The 21290-nt window shown below is 47.5% G+C and overlaps 1 protein-coding gene across 1 annotated transcript in view; it reads left to right on the forward strand.

The window, feature by feature from the left end:
• LOC135221722 (serine/threonine/tyrosine-interacting protein B-like) overlaps positions 1-21290 on the forward strand; it is a 128131-nt gene that overhangs the window by 15116 nt on the left and 91725 nt on the right. The gene's annotated exons all lie outside the window — the stretch shown is intronic.

Here is a 21290-nt window from a genome sequence, read left to right on the forward strand (position 1 = left end):
ATCTGCCGTGAACAACCAGATTTACTGAACATGTGCCTCGCAGTCAAACTTCTCAGTTGCAGAGGTCCTTTATTCCTCACATGTTGGACTGTGGAACACCCTTCCAGAGGAAGTTGTACAATTTGAACTTTAGAAGCAAGTGAAAGTGCAATACATTACTTTCCTAATAGTACTATTCTCCTTGCATTCTTATACATGATTATCTGTTTATTGATTTATTATTTCATTTTTTTCTTTTATGGTAAGTGGGATCTTCTTTCTGTATTTCCCTTTACTTTGTCTTACTTCTTCCTAAACGTATAATGCCATATCCTTTTGAAGCTTGAATTTCAAGTCAGTGAGCCTGTGGGCTTGTTCCATCTGAATAGGTTTCATCTTCTGAATAATAATGATAATAATAATAATAATAATAATAATAATAATAATAATAATAACAATAATAATACTTATTTGTTATTAGTTTTTATGAAAGGACAGGAAAAGTTTTTTCACTATCAAGGCGATGTTGCATCTTCCTTACCAACTTATGGTCTTTGTTTCCTTATAGTGTAGTTGTGCTATCCCTCAGTTCATTTGACTCCTATCCTGTTTACTGGAATTATTCCTTTAATTTTTATTTTGTCTGTTACCATATAAGGTTTTTAAGTGTGCCCAACTCCCTTTTTGTTCATACACGAACAAACCCTCGGTCTTAACAATAGGATAGAATAGGATCATTTCTAGCGCCTAGCTGAATCCGGTTAAAAAGCAGACGAAAGCAAGGAATCTTGTGATATCTGGCAATGCATGCGTAGATCGGGTGAAGAGTGGTCAAACGCCGATCATCTACGCCAGTCTTTTCTTAACCGCCTGGATGAGAGTTGGGTTTTATCCTCTCTTGGCCTTTTCCCGCTTCTTTGCCCATTTCATTTCCTTTAGTGTGTGTGTGTTTTTACCTGGTATTATGGCTTCTTCTGCTCCTTCTCGATTTCAGCGTATGTGCCCTGGAGTTCCTGGGTTCCCGTGTTCACGTTGGCTTCGTCAGAGACAGACCCTCACATCACATGCAGTAGGTGTTGTTCGAATTTTTGTACAATTACGAATCCCTGTACGGAATGCCGGGCATGGCCTAAGGAGCAGTGGAGGAAGTTTTATGGTAAGAGGGAACATCGAAGAGTCTCCACTCTTCCTACTTGGGAGGGCTTTCCTCCTATTCCCAATGTTTCGTCTTCCACAGTAGTCAACCCCCATAGTAGCGTTGGCTCTGCATCTCCTTCCTTTTCTTCCATTGATTTGTCAATGGAAGTATTGGGAGGTCGCCAGGGTATTTTTTGTAATGTACCCCCCTCTTCCTCGGGAGCTTTTTCGGTTCCTGAGAAGGGTGAGGTTTTTTCATCATTCTCTTCTTTTCCAGAGTCGGAGGTGTCCAAAATGGCGGTGATTTGGAAGACGCTTTGGCTAGGGGGTACCCCGTCCTTGGAGGGGTTGCTAGCACATTTTGTGGAGGCTCACACTCCCCCCTTCCCGGTCCAGCCAGGCCATCCCCCCTCCTCCCGGCCTCAGCTCCACGGGTGGGAGCAGTCGGCCATCTTGTGTTACTCCGCCGGTGTCTGCCATCGCTTTGTATCGGAGTGATGCTGCGGTGTCAGCCCCGTTGGTGATGTCACGGGGTCCATCTTCGTGTATTCCTCTGCCAGTGGCGTCTCTTTCCCCCTCGCATAGAGGGGAAGCCGTGACGTCAACTCTCATCGATGATGTATCTCCCAGTCGCCTCCTCCGATCCGCCTCACTTATCCGTGACGTCATCACTGTAGCCCAGTTCGAAACATCTCCCTTCTTTGTCTTCGGAGCCTTCTCTGGCACATCAGTCCAAGGTCATATGCCAGGCAGTGCTTCAGAGGCTGGACTCTGTATTGGATGTGAAGTTGGCTGCCTTATCGGTTGGGAGGACTGGTAGGAAACGCGTTGCTTCGTCCCCTCCTTCCGAGAAGAATGCACATAATAAACTAGTGCTGTCTTCCTCTCCCTCCTCTACGCCTCGTCGGCATATTAAGCGTTGGAAGGCTAAGGACTTTGCCCTTCCTTCGCCGTCGAGGGAGGAACAGCACAGACGTGTTCCCGAGAGTGCTGTGGTTTCGGGCAGTGTTAGTGATTTATGTTCTGCAGAGGTTGCTTCACCGCCGAATCTCGTACGTGCAACCACCCCACCCCCCCCTTCCGTCCTTGCACATCGCGAATGTGTTGCAACCTCTCCTGTCCGTGCACGTGATGATAGTGCTCCTTCTTCTCCAAGGCCTAATCGTTGCCGTAAAGATCTGAAGGTGCCTGTCAAGAGGTCGAAGGTAGTGAGCATGGAGGTGGTGCAGCCGGAGTGTTTACCTGCCTCTCTAACTGGTGCTTCCAAGACTTCCACTATAAGGGATTCTCCATCAATCTCGAGTGCTCAAGTTTTCCCCCCCATCTCACGTACGTACGGCCGCCACGCCCGTGTCTGTTCATGGAGTTCTGGAGTCACCTGTTGAGGTAAGTGATGTGCCTAGTGTTACAGTGGGTCCGTCTCGGGGTCTGATGCTTGGACCCAACCCAGATAGGTTAGTAGGGGTTTCAGACTGTTTGGCTACTAACCCTTCTGTGAATTTTGGTGAAGAAGCCACGTTAGAAGAGCCTTCACATCCTTCTCGTCGTCGGTCGTTGGTGCCAGAGCAGGAGGAGGGGGACACTCAGAGGTTTCTGTCTTCCTTTTCAGAAGTTGTTGATCTCATTCGTGCGTTCAACGATTTGGAAAGTAGGACTCAGGCTCAGTCGTCTTACAAAAGACATTAAGGCTGATGGACAGCCTAGGGTTGTTAGTCAACAAGGACAAGTCGTGTCTCACTCCCTCTCAGGAGATAGTTTATTTAGGAGTGAGACTGAATTCAGTTCTTTTTCAGGCTTTTCCGTCTCGTCAAAGGATCGACTCTTGCCTGAACAAGATAGACGAATTTCTCGTCAGACAAACTTGCTCGGCAAATCAGTGGATAAGCCTTTTAGGAACCTTGGCCTCGATAGAACAATTTGTAAGTCTGGGCAGGCTCAACATGAGACCACTTCAATTTTACTTGAAACAGAAGTGGCAAAGGAAGAAGTTCCCAGACTCCTTCGTGTTCCCCATCTCGGAAGGGATCAAGCAGGACCTCCTTTGGTGGAAATCAGAAGGAAGGCTAGAGGAAGGCTTGTCTCTAAGCCAGTTGAGCCCCAACCTTACGCTCTTGTCAGACGCATCGGACAAAGGGTGGGGAGCTACTCTGGGGAGAAAGGAAGTGTCGGGACTTTGGCAGATTCATCAGAGAAGCTGGCACATAAATCTGAAAGAGTTAAAGGTGGTTCATTTGGCTCTAATGCACTTCCAGACAGAGGTAAGAGGGAAAGTAGTGCTGGTTCAAGCAGACAACACCACGGCTCTCTCTCACATAAAAAAACAGGAGGGGACACACTCGTTCTCTCTGTGCGAGGCAGCGAGAGACCTACTCATTTGGGCGAAAGAGAACAAGGTTGTCTTGAGCACAAGATTTAATTTCAAGGGCTCGAAAAGATGTAAAGGCGGACATTCTCAGCAGGAGAGGACAAGTCCTCTCCACAGTGTGGACTCTACATCCTCAAATATGCAAGAAGCTTTGGGGGATTTGGGGATGTCCTCATTTGGATCTCTTCGCCACGAGCAAGACGGCTCGTCTACCACTGTATTGCTCCCCAGTTCCAGACGAGGAGGCGTTTACAGTGGATGCCATGCTTCTGGACTTGTCAAATCTGGATCTTTATGCCCTTCCGCCTTTCAAAATGCTAAGACTAGTTCTGACAAAGTTCAGAGGTCATCAGAACGTCAGGATGACTCTGATAGCCCCCTTTTGGCTGGCCAGGGAATGGTTTCCGGATCTACTACAGCTGTTGACGGACTTTCTGAGAGAGTTACCGTTAAGGAAGGATCTACTCAGACAGCCCCACTTTTTGAGGTTCCGTCACAACTTGTCCGCTCTTCGACTAGTCGCCTTCAGACTGTCGAGCATCTCCTCAGAAAGAGAGGATTTTCAAAGAGAGCTTCAAGGGCTATTGCTAGACCCAGAAGAGAATCCTCTGATCGAGTGTACCAAGCTAAGTGGGTCCAATTCAGAGCTTGGTGCAAAGAAGAAGGAATTTCGTCTTCTAAGACCTCTATAGCTCAGTTAGCTAACTTCCTTCTTTTTCTTCGTGAGAATAAGAAGCTTTCTACCCAGATGATTAGGGGTTATAGAGCTATGTTGTCTTCTGTGTTCAGACATCGAGGATTAGACATTTCTAATAATCAAGACCTCTCAGACCTGATTCGTTCCTTTGATACGACCAAGACAAAGGAGTCAAGGACAGTAGCTTGGAACCTGGATGTAGTTCTCAAATGGCTGATGTCCGATAGATTTGAACCAATTTCCTCTAGTTCTTTTAGAGATCTGACTAGAAAGACTCTTTTTCTTTGTGCTTTAGCATCAGCTAGAAGAATCAGTGAGCTACATGCTATTGATAAGAGAGTTGGATTTGCTAAGGGCAATGCCATTTGCTCATCAATGCTGGGTTTTTTGGCTAAGAATGAAAATCCCTCACGTCCTTGGCCTCGTTCTTTCTCTATAAAGAACATTTCAGAGTTAGTGGGGCCTAATGAGCCTGAATGTCTTCTCTGTCCAGTGAGAGCACTTATACATTATGTGCAAAGGACCAAAGGTATAAGAGGTAAGAGTGATAACCTGTGGTGTTCAGTGAAAGATCCTTCTCGTCCTCTTTCTAAAAATGCGCTCTCCTTCTTTTTAAGGCATTTGATTTCTGAGGCACACGGACAATGTCAGGACTCAGATATCAAAGTGTTTAGAGTCAAAGCTCATGAAATTAGAGCAGTGTCTACGTCTATGGCGTTTAGACGTACGTAGTCTGTCTTTGAAAGACATTATTAAATCTACATATTGGAGAAGCAATTCTGTCTTCGCATCTCATTATCTGACAGATTTGCAAACCACATATGAAAATTGCAGTACATTTGGGGCCATTCATTGTGACTGACACGGTATTGGATGAGGGAGAGAAGGATGTATCCCATCCACACTAACTTTTCTCCTTGATTATGGTTTTTTATTTTTAAGGTTGTCTGAAGATACAGGGAGTTTTTTTTAGTATCTTTCAGTCTTTTAATGTCTTGGTGTATTTCTTAACCGGGTGTGGTGATCCCTCGTTTTTCATTGTGTTTTTTGGTGATTTGTACTGCGCCCTGAGCAGTCACGTTTTCAACGGCAAGTACTTATTATTGTGTCCGGCACACAGATCCATATATCCTGTCGGTTCAATAAAGGCCAGCAGACTACAGAGGCAGTAACCACTGAGTCAGCGGTCTTTAAAGGTAGGGAACCAATATCTTCGGATTATTCCAACAGTTGTTATTTTAGCTGCCATTGTCCCACCACCTAAATGTGTCAATCAGCTAGATTTAACCACCGGGTAAGTTATATAAGTGAAAATGACATTTTTATAATAATATAAAGTTTCACTTATACTTACCCGGTGGTTACATAACGAAGCCCGCCCTCCTCCCCTCATATGGACAGGTAGGCATGAAACTTCTGACTTATTGCTGGAATGGTTCCTGTACCCCGGTAGAAAGGCGGGGAGTAGAGGGATCACTGTCAAAAAACCATTAGCGCTACCATGAATTTCAAATTCTGCCGTGACGTCAGGAGACGACAGCTAGATGTAACCACCGGGTAAGCATAAGTGAAACTTTATATTATTATAAAAATGTAATTTTTCTTCCTCAGGCGAGGCCTAAAGAGCAGAAGCAGCCCCTTCCTCGTTGTATTACAGAAGGGATTTTTCTTGACGGTCCTTCCCGGTCGCAGGAATTTTTACGTTTTTCCCTTTGCTCTGAGGTTGGCGAGAGTGAGGGTGGATGTCGCCGCTAAACTTTCGAAGGTGAACGGGGAAGGGAAGAGGAAGCTCTCTTCTCTTATACGACACCGGAGAGGAGTTTATCAGGTGGCGGATGATACTTCATTCTCTCGACCCCCCCCCAAACCAAAACCTGATTTTGTCCGACTTTCGGGTCAACCTTTGCTTTCCAAGGCTTCGGTCTCTGTCTCAATCGAAGACTTTATTGCCATGGAGTCTTATGAGCTCCTTACAAGAAGCTTAATCCTTCAATATGTGGGTCCTTGGAGGTCTTTTAATGTATATCAAGGACTCCGGGTTTGTTCTTCCCGATGCTCCTCTTTTTGAGAAATTCTGCTCGTCTATTTCAATTGCTTCTGTACATCAGAACGAGCTTGCCGCTTCAATGCAGGTCTTTCTTGTTTCTCTAAAGCGTAACCTGTATATGTCGCAGTTACCCTCCTCTGTATCGGAGATTCAGAGAAACCGTTTATTGTCCTCTTCTCTTTTTGGTGATTCCCTATTTGATGTCTGTGCTTTCTGAGGTTTTTAAGGAACATCAAGGTGATGCCTCTTCCCAAGCTCACTGGGCCTTATCAAGGGGTTTTTCCTCTGGTCTTCCTTCCATTCCTTCAAGGAGTTAGTGTAAGTTTAGTGCCAGATCCGTACCTTCTGCTCCAGCCGAACAACCTCCTCCTCCTCCTGGCTTGTTTTTCCAGAGTACATCTCAGGTTTCTGGCGCCTCAGCTTCCTCCTCTGGTGCTCACTCTTTGAAACGCAGAAGAGGTTCTTGGCATGGGTCTAAGGGCAGGGGAAGAGCTCAACCTCCAGGAGGACCTTCTTCTTCTTCTTCCTTGTCTCTGCGTAAGAATTTTCGGAAGTAGGAGTCATTACCTCACCCGGAGACCGCAGTAGGAGCTTGTCTCTCTCGCCATTGGTCAGCTTGGCAGGAGAGAGCAGTGGATGTTTGGGTAGTGGAGGTCCTGAAGGTAGGTTACGAGATCCCTTTTGTTTTGAGACCTCCACTTTCCAATCGTCCTCTCGAGTTCAGCAGTTATTCCCCTCACTCAATCAGGGGTCAAGCCTTGGAGAAGGAGCTTTGGCTCTCTTGGAGAAGGATGCCATAGAGCGAGCTGCTCCTTCTATCGGTTTTTACTCATGGGTGTTTGTAGTTCTAAAGGCCTCAGGGGGCTTGGCGCCCCATCATAGATCTTTTGGTCTTGAGCAAGTTCATTCTAAAGTCCCAAGTTCCGGATGGAGACGGTTCAAACTGTTCTGTCAACCGTCAGGATGGGGGACTGGATGATTTCCATCGATCTGCAGGATGCTTGTCTGCAAATCCCCATCCATCCGAAGAGCAGACGTTACCTTCGGTTTTTCACGGACTCGGGAGTTTTCCAGTTAAAGACCCTTTGTTTCCGCCTCACCACTGCTCCACAGGTCTTTTCTCGGGTGATGGCTCCTTTTTCGGCTATTCTGCATCAGTTAAATGTAAGGATGCTTTGGTATCTGGACGATTGGCTAGTCCAGGCCAAATCTCTAGAGAAATCGTCTTCAGTCGAGGAAGATAGTTCTGTCTCTTTTGTGTCGAGTTGGGCATTCGTGTCAACTTCGACAAGTCCAGGCTAATCCCTTGCCAGATCATGACTTATCTGGGGATTGTTGTGAATTGCCAGATTTTGAGGGCTTCTCCCTCTCCGAAACAGATAGACAAGCTTCTAAGTCTGGTCGAAGAATTTTTGTCCTCCGTAATGCAGCCAGTTTCTCTTTGGATGACTCTCCTGGGCCATTTGTCATCCCTCATCCAACTGGTTCCCGGAGGTCGTCTCGGAATGAGGTCCCTTCAGTCGACACTTTGCCAGTTGTGGGATTTCGTGTCCGAGGACACGATAGTCGCCTCCTCTCCACAATGTCGGAAGGACCTCCGTTGGTGGATGCAAGTTCATCGCCTCAAGTCAGGGACGTCTCTTCTTTCAGTTCCTCCGGACCTAATGTTTTGGTCAGACGCCTCAGATCAAGGGTAGGGTGCGCACCTGGGCTCCGAAGCCGCTTCGGGCCTTTGGTCAGAGGAAGAGAGAGGATCATGTCAATAAATTGGAGGGAACTAAGGGCAGTGTACCTAGGCCTTTCATTTCAGTTGGTTGTCGCGATCTTCATCGACAACACCATGGTAGTCTCGTACTTAAGAAACCAAGGTGGCACACAGTCGGACCTTCTCAATCAAGAAGCGCGATCAGTCCTGTGTTGGGCAGAAGACAGGAGGATTATGTTTGTCCCTCAGTTTATCCTGGGCCATCACAACGTCTTGGCAGACGCCTTGTCGAGACCGAACTAAGTTCAAGGGTCGGAATGGACACTTTGCCAGGAAGTCTTCGACAGCCTCAGGAAGAAGTGGCCTGTCACAGTTGATCTGTTTGCCACTTCACTGAATTTTCAGTGCCAGATCTTCTTCGCCCCTTACCAGACTCCTCAGAGTGCCAGGACAGATGCTCTTTTGCAGGACTTGGGGGGGGCCTTCAAGCCTATGGATTTCCTCCGTTCACTCTTATGAGGTCAGTCCTCAACAAAGTGAGGGCAACCAAGTGTCTGAATCTCGCCTTGATCACCCCCTTCTGGCCACAGAAGGAGTGGTTTCCCCGACCTACTGGAAGCTCTGGTGGAGCCTCCCATTCGTCTGACAGAGAGACCAGATCTTCTCAAACAACCCCATTTTCATCGGTTCCATCAGAGGCTCCACATGCTTCGTCTTCATGCCTGGAGACTGTCAGGGGATTCTCCAAGCTCAAAGGGTTCTCCTCCAGAGTGGCGCGACAGTTGGCTTTTGCCAGACGGCAGTCAACCAGAGTAAATTATCATGCTAAATGGTTGGTTTACAGACGTTGGTGTAAGTCTCAAGGAGATTCAATTTCTAGACCTTCCTTACTGAAAGTAGCAGAGTTTTTAGTTCATTTACATCATGACAGGGCCCTGTCACCTTTGTGCATTAAGGGTCATAGGTCGATGCTTTCCTATGTTTTTAAGGCGAGGCTCCCTGAAATCTCTTCATCTTATGTCATTAGAGATTTAATTCGATCCTTTACCATATCTCGACCCAGTCCGCAGTGTTCTCCGACATGGGACGTAATGAAGTCCTTCAAGCCTTAAGGTTCCCTCCGTTTGAGCCTCTGAATACGGCCGGATTTAGGGACCTCTCTTCCAAGACACTCTTCCTTGTCTCGCTGGCTACAGCCAAGAGGGTGGGTGAATTGCAAGCACTCTCTTTTCTGGTTGCCAGATCTGGACAAGACATGATTTTGTCATACCTTCCCGAATTTGTCGCAAAGACTGAATCGTCTGATAATGCCATTCCCAGGTCTTTCATGCTGAAGTCGCGGGTCGACTTTGTTGGTAATTTAAATGAGGAATTAGTTCTTTGCCCTGTTAGGGCGTTCTCATGCTATTTACGCCAGACGAAGGACATTCAGGGTTGACCCCGTCATCTGTTTGTTTCACCCCGAAATGTCAAGAGACTTATATCTAAGAATGGTGTATCCTTTTTTCTCAGAGATATTATTGTTAAAACTGGTGGTTCGGCTGCCTGTGAAGGCCAGATGCCGAGAGCACACAGTATTAGAGCAGTTGCTACATCAGTAGCTTTTATGAAGAACATCTCAGATGCCAGGGTGCTTGAGGCGGCGACTTGGCGTTCTAATTCTGTTTTTGCCTCTTTTTACTTGATGGATATTTCTCTAGTTCTAGGCGACCTTCGTTCTTTGGGCCTGTTGGTGATGGCAGGACAGGTCGTCAGACAGGAGAATTAGGTAGTCTTCCTGTTTTACGTTTGGTTGCTACCTGTATATTATTTATTTTTTGTTGTATATATTTTTTGTTTTGTTCATGCAACTTATTTGACAGATATATATATATAGCTGTATTTTCTGACGTCCGACAGAATTTCAAAACTCGCGGCACACGCAGTGGGCGGCCAGGTGGTAGTACCCATTCCCGCCGCTGGGAGGCAGATATCAGGAACCATTCCCATTTTCTATTCATATTTTTTCTGTCGCCGGTCGGTAAACAACTGTTTACAGACCTCCGCCTAGGATTTTTGGATTTGACTCGTACTTAAGTATCTGGATTGACTTTTGGTTATTGATTCTGGATTGTTGGATTGGCATATGCAATAGTGGACTGTTTTTTTATTTTGGATTGGCTTTTCTGTAAACGTGATGTCTGGATCAAGTGCAGTGAGTTTCAGAGTGTGTGTGAGGAGTGATTGTAAGGTGAGGCTACCGAAATCATCGGTAGACCCCCACACAGTATGTATGGGTTGTAGGGGGCATGTTTGTTTGGTGGATGATCGGTGCAATGAATGTGATGGATTGACCGATGATGGATGGAAGGTGTATGATTCCTATCGGCGTAAATTGGAACGCGATAGGATCAGGAGGTCTTCCTCCAGGAGTGGTTCTACCAAAGGTAAGGGAACTAATATTTCTCCTGCTCTAACACCTGTAGATTTTGCATCTCCTAAACCTGTGTTGTTGCCTTCGGGCCCTGATTCTGTGTCTGGAGAAGGTAATGCCCTTTCTCTAATTTTGGAGAGTCTTCGTACTCTTGAGACTAAAGTGAAAGCCTTAGAAACTGGCTCTGTGCAAGTGTGTGATCGTGCCCCTAGTGTTGTGGAGGGGGCGTCAGATCGGCCCCATGATGCCTCTAGGCCTAGACCGCTATCGGACTCCCAGGAATCAGGGAGGGGATATGTCGAAAGCCGCAAGAGGGTTACGGGGGCTCCCCACCGATCTGGCGTCCCTTCGGCAGGCTTTGTTGCAAGTTCCCAGGCTGCCAAGGAGCGCGCACAGGCGCGTATCCTTAAGGACTGCTTTTCGTCCTCCGAAGCGTCCTCCCCGCGCAAGGGGTGGAGCGCTCGGAGAGAGACTCGTCCGCTGAAAAGGACGTATCGTTGTGAGGACGCTTCACGTCTGGTATCGCCAGTTTCGTTGCGCTCTTCTCCAGATGCGTATGACGCTTTTCCGCCTCAGAAGAGAGGTAGGATCTCATCCGGCGAGGACGCTGAGATGCGCTACAGTCGCTCTCTGGAGAAGCAGGTAGCTGTACCTGTGAGAAGGAAGGAGGCCTCCCCTCGTCTTCTCGCAGGATCAGCCCTGCCCCCTCTGTTCGTTCTTCTCCGAAGAAGAACATTGTTTTGTCCCTTCAGGACCAGTTGTCAGCGCTTATGGCTCAGAGGACTCGCCCAGCAGCAGTCGAGCCTAAGCGGAGGAAGGACCTTAGGCTGCCTGTCAAGAGGACGAGGCAGTCTCCTTCTCCCTCTCCTCGTTCGTCTCTTTCGCCGATTGCGTCTCCTTCGGCGAATCGCCGATCTCGTTCGCCCGCTAAGAGAGCGAGTCGTCAGGATGCTTTCGTTCCCTCTCAACGTCATGGGCAGGCTGCTTGTCGTGACGCTCGAGAGGACGCTCAGGACGCTTTTGAGTACTCTCAGAACGCTTTTGAGGACACTCAGCAGGACGCTTTCCAGGACGCTTCGGAGGACGCCGAGCAAGAAGATGTCGTGCACCAGGAAGCTCGGAAGGACGCTCGTAGTGACGTGTCTCCTTATAAGGAGAGAGTTAAGACCAACAAGGACACGCTTTCATCTAAGTCTACCTTATCGTGTAAGAAGCGTAAGGACGCTTCTCTTAGTATCAAGGCGGCCTCGGGCGCGGTCAAGGACGCTCATCGCCGTCAGGACGCTCTGCCTCCTTCGAGCTGTAAGGTTCGCTGCAAGGAAGGCAGCCTAGATGAGGCTTCTTCTCTTAAGCAACGGGGGTCATTGATAAAGGCCAGACCTGCTAGACGTACGCCCTCTCCGGAGGGGCGGTCTCCTCTTCCTATTAGGGAAGAAGGAGAATTGAGTAGTCCTGCTGAATCGGTAGAAGAGGAACCTTCTTCTGCTTCTTCAGTTTCAGACTACAAGGTTCTTGTGCGGCTGTTGCGCTCGTCCTTCGGGGACAAGTTCCAGCCTGCAGCTCCCAAGTCTCCTCCCTCTCAGTTTTCATCTTCCAAGTCATGTAAGACCCCAGAGTTTGTCGAAATGAAGACTTCGCTCTCCACTAAGAGGGCCTTCAAGAAACTCCAGGACTGGATGGAACGAAGGAAGGATCAGGGCAAGTCAACTTTCGCCCTTCCTCCCTCTAGACTCAGCGGTAAAGGGGGTATTTGGTATGAGACCAAAGGAGACGTGGGTGTGAGGATCCCTTCTTCAGCGCAAGGGGATTTCTCTAGCTTGGTGGACTCTCAGAGGAGGTCCCTCTTATCCACTGCCAAGGTGACTTGGACCCCTACGGAGACAGACCGTCATATGAAGGGGCTGCTATGGGGTCTCCAGGTTTTTACAACAGGATTTTCCTAGTACCAAAGCAGTCGTCGGGTTGGCGTCCACTCCTAGATGTAAGCAGGCTCAATCTTTTTGTGGAAAAGACCAAATTCACGATGGAGACGCCTCAGTCTGCTCTGGGAGCCTTGAGACCGGGCGACTGGATGGTGTCCTTAGACCTGCAGGACGCGTACTTTCACATCCCGATCCACCCTCTTTCAAGAAAGTACCTAAGATTCGTCTTAGGCAACAAAGTGTGGCAGTTCAGAGCCCTTTGTTTCGGCCTGACCACGGCTCCGATGGTTTTCACTGTCGTCATGAAGAATGTGGCGAGGTGGCTACACTCTTCAGGGATAAGAGTTTCCCTTTACCTCGACGATTGGCTTATCAGAGCGTCGTTGAGAGAAAAGTGTCTGAAGGACCTGCAGTTAACGTTAGCCTTAGCGAAGTCCCTGGGACTTCTTGTCAACCTCGAAAAGTCGCATCTGACCCCGACACAGTCCATCATGTATCTGGGGATTCAGATGGATTCAGTGCTTTCGAGCGTTTCCGTCCCAGTAAACGTCGGCGGCTAGGTTAGAGAAAATCTCAGCCTTCTTGGGGAAAGAACTTGCTCGGCGAGGGAATGGATGAGTCTGCTGGGCACCATTTCCTCGCTGGAAAGGTTTGTTTCCTTGGGAAGACTGCACCTCAGGCCTCTCCAGTTTTTCCTTGCGGACGAATGGAAAGGACGATCTCAATGCGATCTTGAGGATCTCAGAGTCGATAAAGAGCATCTAAGATGTGGCTCGATCTTGCAGAAGCTACAAGAGGGCTTGTCCCTAAGTCTCTGAGCCCCGACCTAGTGTTGTTTTCAGACGCTTCCATTGCGGGGTGGGGAGAGCAACACTAGGAGGGGAGGAAGTGTCAGGCTCCTGGAGAGGGAAACAGGCAGTCTGGCACATCAATGTCAAAGAACTTTGCAGCGATCTTCCTGTCTCTGCAGTTCTTCGAAGAAAGATTGACGAATAAAAATCGTTCAAGTCAATTCGGACAATACCACAGCCCTCGCGTATTTGAAGAATCAGGGAGGAACACACTCCAGGATTGTTTGTTTCACCTAGCGAAGGAGGATTCTGCTGTGGGCAAAGTTGAAGAAGATTACGATCCTGACAAGATTCATTGCAGGAGTGCAAAACGTCAGGGCGGACCTTCTCAGTCGTCAGGACCAAATCCTGCGACGGAACTGGATCTTACACAAAGACGTGTGTCGAGATCTTTGGAAGTTGTTGGGGACGTCCTCTGGTCGACTTATTCGCAACGTCGAGGACGAAGAGGCTTCCTCTGTATTGCTCCCCGGTCCTAAATCCAGAAGCAATCGCTGTGGACGCATTACTATGGAGTTGGACGGGCCTAGACCTGTATGCCTTCCCACCATCAAGATCATGGGGGAAGTCATGAGGAAGTTTGCGGCTTCAGAAGGGCGAGGTTGACCCTGATCGCCCCGATGTGGCCAGCGAGAGAATGGTTCACGGAGGTCATGTCTTTCCTTGTAGACTTCCCAAGGACGTTGCCCTGGAGGAAAGATCTACTCAAACAGCCTCACTTCGAAACTGTATCACCAAACCTCTCCGTCTGGGTCTGACTGCGTTCAGACTATCAAAAAGTTGGCCAGCCAGCGAAGAGAGGTTTTTTCGAAAGCAGCTGCGAGAGCAACTTGCAAATGCAAGACGAGCAATCTACAAGAGCTGTTACCAATCGAAGTGGGCTTCCTTCAGGGCATGGTGTAAAAAGGAGGGAGTTTTCCCTCTTCCACGACCTCTGTGAACCAGAGAGCCGATTTTCTGCTTTTTCTTAGGAACATGCAGAAATTAGCAGTCCCAACCATTAAGGGATACAAGAGCATGTTGTCAGCGGTTTTTAGGCACAGAGGCCTGGACCTTTCTGACAACAAGGATCTTCATGATCTCTTGAAATCTTTTGAGACCTCGAAGATTCCTCAAGCGAGACCGCCTTCATGGAACCTTGACATAGTTCTTAGGTTTTTAATGTCAAGTCCTTTTGAACCTCTTCAAGCAGCGTCTCTTCGGAACTTGACAAGGAAGGCCCTTTTCCTAGCTTCTCTGGCGACGGCGAAGAGAGTTAGTGAAATCCAAAGCTTTTAGTCATTAGTGGGCTTCAAAGGAGACAACGCTGTCTGCTCTTTGAGCCCCAACTTTCTTGGCAAAGAATGAAAAACCCTTCTAACCCTTGGCCGAAAAGCTTCGAGATCAAGGGTATGTCAAGTCTGGTGGGCCAAGAACCAGAGAGAGCCCTGTGCCCGGTCAGGGCTCTCAAGTTCTATGTTCATAGAACGAAAGAGGTCCCTCAGGTAATCTCTGGTGCTCTGTGAAGAGACCGGAATTACCTTTATCTAAGAATGCTGTGGCTTTCTTCCTGAGGGACGTCATTAAAGAGGCTCATTCATCTTGCCAGAAGACTGATTTGAGCCTCTTACGAGTGAAAGCTCACGGAGTAAGAGCTGTCGCTACCTCTCTTGCCTTCCAAAAGAACATGTCAATCAAGGACATTCTTGATGGCACCTTTTGGAGGAGCAATTCTGTTTTCGCCTTACATTACCTAAGGGATGTGAGAACGATTTATGACGACTGGAATTCTCTTGGGCCATACGTTTCTGCAGACACAGTCTTGGGGGCTGGAGGTAGCTCTTTCCCTATCCCTTAGTTAGGTTTAGGTTAGTTTTTAATTGTTGTGTTTTTGGATTTTGGTGAGTCTTGTGTGAAGATCTCCCATCTCTTAGTTTAGTGTTCAGGGGGTCTTTGGCTAGTTGGTCAGGTGGTGGTCAGTTGCTTCATAGCCCTCATATGTATGGTTCGATGGTCTTGTCACGTTGAGGTCACGTCCCCGTTGACAGAGCATCCAGAGCGCACCAGCACTACAGGTCTCCACCTGGCTGGCAACTCTGATTAAGCAGAAGCAGGCTTAAGTGACAGTAATCACAGTCTACTTTGCTAACAGGTGAGGAACCAAGGTGTACACCATCTACTTAATTTAAGTTTCCTACAAATCCTATTCTGTCTCTTCCCACCATCCGAAGGTGGGATTCAGCTATATATATATCTGTCAGGTAAGTTGCATGAACAAAATGTTTTTGTTGTTAATACATTAAGTTTGTTCATACTTACCTGGCAGATATATATAATTAGAGTGCCCACCCTCCTCCCCTCAGGAGACAGTGGCATTGATAAAATATGAATAGGAAATGGGAATGGTTCCTGATATCCGCCTCCCTGCGGCGGGAATGGGTACTACCACCTGGCCGCCCACTGCGTGTGCCGCGAGTTTTGAAATTCTGTCGGACGTCAGAAAATACAGCTATATATATATCTACCAGGTAAGTATGAACAAACTTAATTGTATTATAACAATAACATTTTTTGTTTTTGCATTATAACTGTGGCAGTTTTTGGTTTAGTTATAATGGGAATTAGCCAGTTTGGTATTTAGGTGTTGTTGATAACAAGGACTAGCTGCTTGACAACTCATGCTGCTTCCATTGTCAGTGTGACATGGGACCAGCCACTGGGTTGTCGTCACTGGCGACTATGCTTCTCTGCTTGTCCTGACAACTCACGCTTCTTCCATTGTCCTTCTGGACAGGGAATTGGTCAATGGATCGTCTACTGTCATCTGGCGACTCGTTCACCATCTACTTTTTGTCTCACCTGTTTTTCTCGGAGTCAGACACTCATGTGAGATCAGGCGACATTTAGTAGCCCTGAGTTTCTTGTTGACAAAGTCGGTTGCGTTTGTACACCCTCTGATGATCGTTTAACATGAGACCAGGTTGGACTGCCGGCACTCGTCCTTTGGGACTGAGTCACTTTTTTGCTCCGCGCTCCTTTCTCTTGGCACCAGAAAGCTCGAGTCAGGAGTTGCTCATGAGCCGATATCGCTGCTGGCGATGTTGGGTTGCGTTGATACATCCCCAATGTTTGCTTAGCTTTGAATCGCCCAGGCAGTCCAGACACTCATCCTTCAGGGAAAGAGTTGTCATACCTGCTCCTCTCTCTTGGCGCCAGACATTCGTGAGAGAGCAGGTGTCGTTGTAGTGCTTGATAAAGTCATCAGGGTGCAGCCTTGCTGTCCTCATTTCGTCTGACTGGTCACCTGGTCGGTCACCTGACTTTAGCACAGACAGACTGACTATGCACTTACTCCTTGTCCTTTACTACCGCATTTCGGCGGCATTATGGTAGGAGACTTTGAGTTCTATGATATATATTTCTTTGATTGTTTTATGTCCTATTCTGCCTGAAAGGGAGATTGTACTCGGATTCCCTCCTCCTTTTCAATGTTGTTAATCAGGCTAGATAAATTATATTAAGGTAATGTTTATTAATATGGAATTTTTATTATAAAATTAATATTAATAATACTTACCTGTATAATTAATCTAGTCCCACCCATCCTACCCTACGATCTGCCTATCACAACTGATTTTCAAGGGAAGGTTTTGTAACTGTCAACGGCAGTATTGCCAACTGGCGGACAGAATAGGAGGTAACAGGGTTGCCAATGTGGTAAATTTTGGTGTGGTTTTGGGGGATTAAGGGCTAGATAAATTATGCAGGTAAGTATTATTAATATTAATTTTATAATAAAAATTCCATTTATCTGTGTCCTCCTCCCCTTCCCTAACCTGTGTCCTCCCCCTTCACCTTCCCAATTCCATCTCCGTCCTGTTTCCTCCTTATTCTCCTTCCCCTCCTATCCCCCTCCCCTGCAACCTTCACCCTCCCTTCTCCCTTCCCTCCCCCTACCCCTTCCTCCTGAACCTTCCTTCCCCTGCCCCTTCCTCCTGAACCTCCCCCTCCTCTACCCCATCCTCCTGAACCTTCCTCTCCCCTACCCCTTCCTTCTGAACCTTTTCCCTCCTGTTTCCCCTCTAACCCTCATCCCCTCCCCTCACCTTCCATCTTCCCTCCCTATCCATCCTCTTCACTCCCCCTCACCTTCCTACTTCCCACTTCCCTTCTTCCTTCTTCCCACTCTCCATAAACAGATATAAATCTAATTAACTGCAGTTATAGAATGGTTGCAGTTTCTGTCATAACAAAAAATTATAAAAAACTATATTGAAAAATTTTTTTTTAAACATGCTTTTATTAAAATGCACTAAAATGTAGAAATAATTGTTTGAGACAATAAGATTTTCTTACAATTATTCATGTCTACAAAATTAAAAGCATGGACCCAAAACATGGAAGGTAATGCCATGAGAAAGGAAATATAATTTTTCATTTCTTGTAGTATTTCCTTCCATATTTAAGGCCCATGCTTTTATTTTTGTAGACATGATTAATTGTAAGAAAATCCTATTGTCTCAAAAATTTATTTTGTACGTTTGTGTAGCTATAGTTTCTAAAATGTCGGCAGCTAGAATTGTTAAAATTCGCAGTAGCGCTAGTTTGTTTTGGTCAGGTGATACCCCCCCCCCCCCCCCCCCCCCCCCCCCCCCCCCCCACCCCCCCCCCCCCCCCCCCCCCCCCCCCCCCCCCCCCCCCCACCCCCCCCCCCCCCCCCCCGAACTATCGGTGGAGTGATGAACCAACACTGCTAAAAAATCAGTTGTTCCGTTGTTTCTGCCAGCTGGTACTGTTAACACAGTTCAGTAGTCAGCAGAATTTTTGGAATTCTTTACTGTCGCTTATTGTTGGAATTATCTGGTGAGGTACCCTTTATTTTTTTAATAATTAATGAATTTATTTTTTTCAATATCAGCTATTGTTCATACGCGAACAAACCCTCGGTCTTAACAATAGGATAATTTCTAGCGCCTAGCTGGATCCGGTAAAAAACTAGATGAAAGCAAGGAATCTTGTGGTATCTGGGAACGAATGCGTAGATCGGGTGAAGAGTGGTCAAACGCCGATCATCTACGCCAGTCTTTCTTTACTGCCTTGGGATGAGAGTTGGGTTCTTTCCTCTCTTGGCCTTTTTCCCGGTTTTTGCCCGTTTCGTTCCTTTAGTGTGTTTGTGTTTGTTTTACCTAACAATATGGCTTCTTCTGCTCCTTCTCAACATCAGCGTTGGTGTCCCGGAATTCCTGGATTTCCGTGTTCTCGTTTCTTGGCTTCGTCAGCGACGGACCCTCACATCACTTGCAGTAGGTGTCGTTCCAATTTTTGTACGATTACGAATCCTTGTACGGAATGCCAGGCATGGCCTTTGGAGCAGTGCAGGAAGTTTTATGGTAAGAGGGAACTTCGGAGAGTCTCCACTCTTCCTTCTTGGGAGGGCTTTACTCCTATTCCTGATGTATCGCCTTCCGCAGTAGTCAACCCCCATAGTAGCATTACGCCTGCTTCTCCTTTTCTTCCATTGATTCGTCGATGGAAGTATCGGGAGGTCGCCAGGGTATTATTTGTAATGTAGTCCCCTCTTCTTCGGGAGTTTTTTTCGGTTCCCGAGAAGGGTGAGGTTTTTTCATCATTCTCTTCTCTTCCAGAGTTGGAGGCATCCAAAATGGCGGCGATTTGGTAGACGCTTGGGCTAGGGGGTACCCCGTCCTTTTGGGGGGTTGCTAGCGCATTTTGAGGAGACTCGCACCCCCCCTCCCCAGTCCAGCCAGGCCATCCCCTCCCTCCAGGCCTCGTCTCCACGGGAGGGAGCAGTCGGCCATCTTGTATTGCTCCGCCGGTGTCTGCTGCCGCCTTGTTTCGGAGTGATGCTGCGGTGTCAGCCCCGTTGTTGTCATCACGGGACCCATCTTTGTGTATTCCTCCGCCAGTTGCGTCTCTTTCCCCCTCGCTCAGTGGGGAGGCCGTGACGTCACTCATCGATGACGTATCTTCCAGTCGCTAAATGCTTAGTTAGTCAGGAATTGTCTAGTGATAACTTGTCTCTTCCTGAACCTTCCCCATCACCTGTCAGTCCTAGTCATAATCTTGGCTCTCTCTCACCCGTACCCAATACAAGGGCCAATTTAGAGGCAAGAGTAGATAAAAAATTTTTGATCATGCTTCAAGCAATGGAGAAATTGGGAGCGTCAGTTAAAACCCTAATGGACAAGGTAAGTGGTGAAGTGAGTGCCAGTGCTAGTGTTGTGGAGGAGGTGGCTGTTCGGCCCACTGATTCTCCTAGGCAAAGGTCCCTGTCAAACTCCCCAGAGCCTGGGAGGAGGCATACTGGTAACCCAAGGGAGGTCAATGGGGTCTGTCCACGACAGTCGCCCCCTTAGGCGCGATTCTCTTGACAAATCCCAGATCGCAACAGAGTGCCATTGGAAAGGCATCTCTAAAGGAGTGCTGCTTTCGTTAGCTCTGGGGAGTCCTCTCCTAGATGCCAGTGGGGTTTCCATGACGAGTCCCGTTCATTGAAAAGGAGGGCTTGTAAGGTGTCCCCTCTCCAGACCCTTGTAAAAAGGCTAGTCTTTTCCAAAAAGAACAGCCTTTGTGTAGTTTTTGGGACTCTCCAGAGAGATTCTCTCAGGATCTGGCAGGAGAGGAACATTGTAGCGAGAGGATTTAATCTTCTGAGTCTAGGTCGTCGTATAGAAAGTCTCCCTCTGGCAGACTTTCGGAGGTCAAGAGTACAGAGAAGAGTAAGCTTCTGGAGAATTCATCGGCACCTGTTCTTACTTCTAATGCCGAAGGACAGGTAGTGCTCTCACCAGTCTCAACTGTAATCCATGAGACTCCTGGGATGCAGGATCTGTGTTAGGAGTACGAGTGCTCATCAGCACAAAGGATGCCTACAGCAATGGAACCATCAGTTATTCAAGAGAAGTTGGAGGCAGGCAAGAGCCCACCCACTCCTGAGCGCCCATTAGCGCTACAGTTTACCCACACGCCAGAGCGACCATTGGCACCTGAAACTTCCTTGGCTCCTGGCCAAACCATAAGCGCCCAATCTCATCGGTGCTAGAGCAGCCTTTGGCTTCCGAGCATCCATTGGTACCCAGGAATAAAATCGCGCCTGAGCATCCACTAGTGCCCGAGTGTCCAATAGCGCCCAAGTGTCCATTGGCGCCTGAACATCCATTGGCGCTTGAGCATCCATCAGTGCCTGGGCATCCATTGGAGCCAGAGCATCCATCGGTGCCCAGGCATCCATTGGTGCCAGAGCATCCACAGGTGTCCATGCAACCAGGTGCACAGCTGGACCAGTATGAAGCTCTCAGTCAATTTTTGTCATCGGTTTCAGCTTCAATGTTACTGAAAGGATCTCATGCGATGGCTGCCCCCGATCCTTCCTTTTCAGTTATCCAGAACAAGTTGGACTGCATTTTGGGCCTTATTCAGTCTGCGGTGCCCCCTGTTCAACCTCTAGAGAACTTATCACCCATTTCTTCAGGCAAAGAAGAGGAAGGAGAAGAGGAGGATAAAGAGTTGTCTCTCACTGCATACAAAACCTTACTGTTTTACTTTGTTGCAAATTTTTCTGACTTGTTCTCGCCAGTGACTCCCACGACGCCAGTGTCTTCGTACATGAGAGAGAACCAGGAAAACTTGACAAAATTACCCAAACTAGTGCTGTCCTTTTTGACTTGAAAGGCATTAAAGGAGATTAACCTTTGGCTTGAGGATAATAGTGATCAAGGCAAAGTGAACTTCAGTTTCCCTCCCTCTCGTCTTACAACGAGAAAACATCTATGTTACGAAATCGACGAGAAGACATCTATGTTATGAAATCAGAGTTCTCTCTGGGTGTTTTTGCCTCCGCCCAGGGAGACTTCTCCAGTCTTATTGACTCGGCGAGAAGATCAGCTTTCAATTCAGCCAAGATCATGTTTACAGCATCAGAATTGGATCACCTAATTAAAAATATCTTTAGGTTATTTGAAAAGATAAGTTTCCTGGACGGACAGTGGGAGTCTTGGGGCGTAAACTCAAGAATTTTTCCATGTCGGACAAGGATGCCTTTGCAGACATTTCGGGAGTTATCTCCTGTTTAGATAAGGGTACCAAAGATGGATCCTCAGAACTAGCCTCTCTCTTCATGTTAGGCATCCAAAAGAAGAGAGAACTTTGATGTTCTTTTACATCTAAGGGAATTT

The sequence above is a fragment of the Macrobrachium nipponense genome, chromosome 3 (genome assembly GCF_015104395.2).
Source record: "Macrobrachium nipponense isolate FS-2020 chromosome 3, ASM1510439v2, whole genome shotgun sequence".
Classification (NCBI taxonomy): Eukaryota; Metazoa; Arthropoda; class Malacostraca; order Decapoda; family Palaemonidae; genus Macrobrachium; species Macrobrachium nipponense.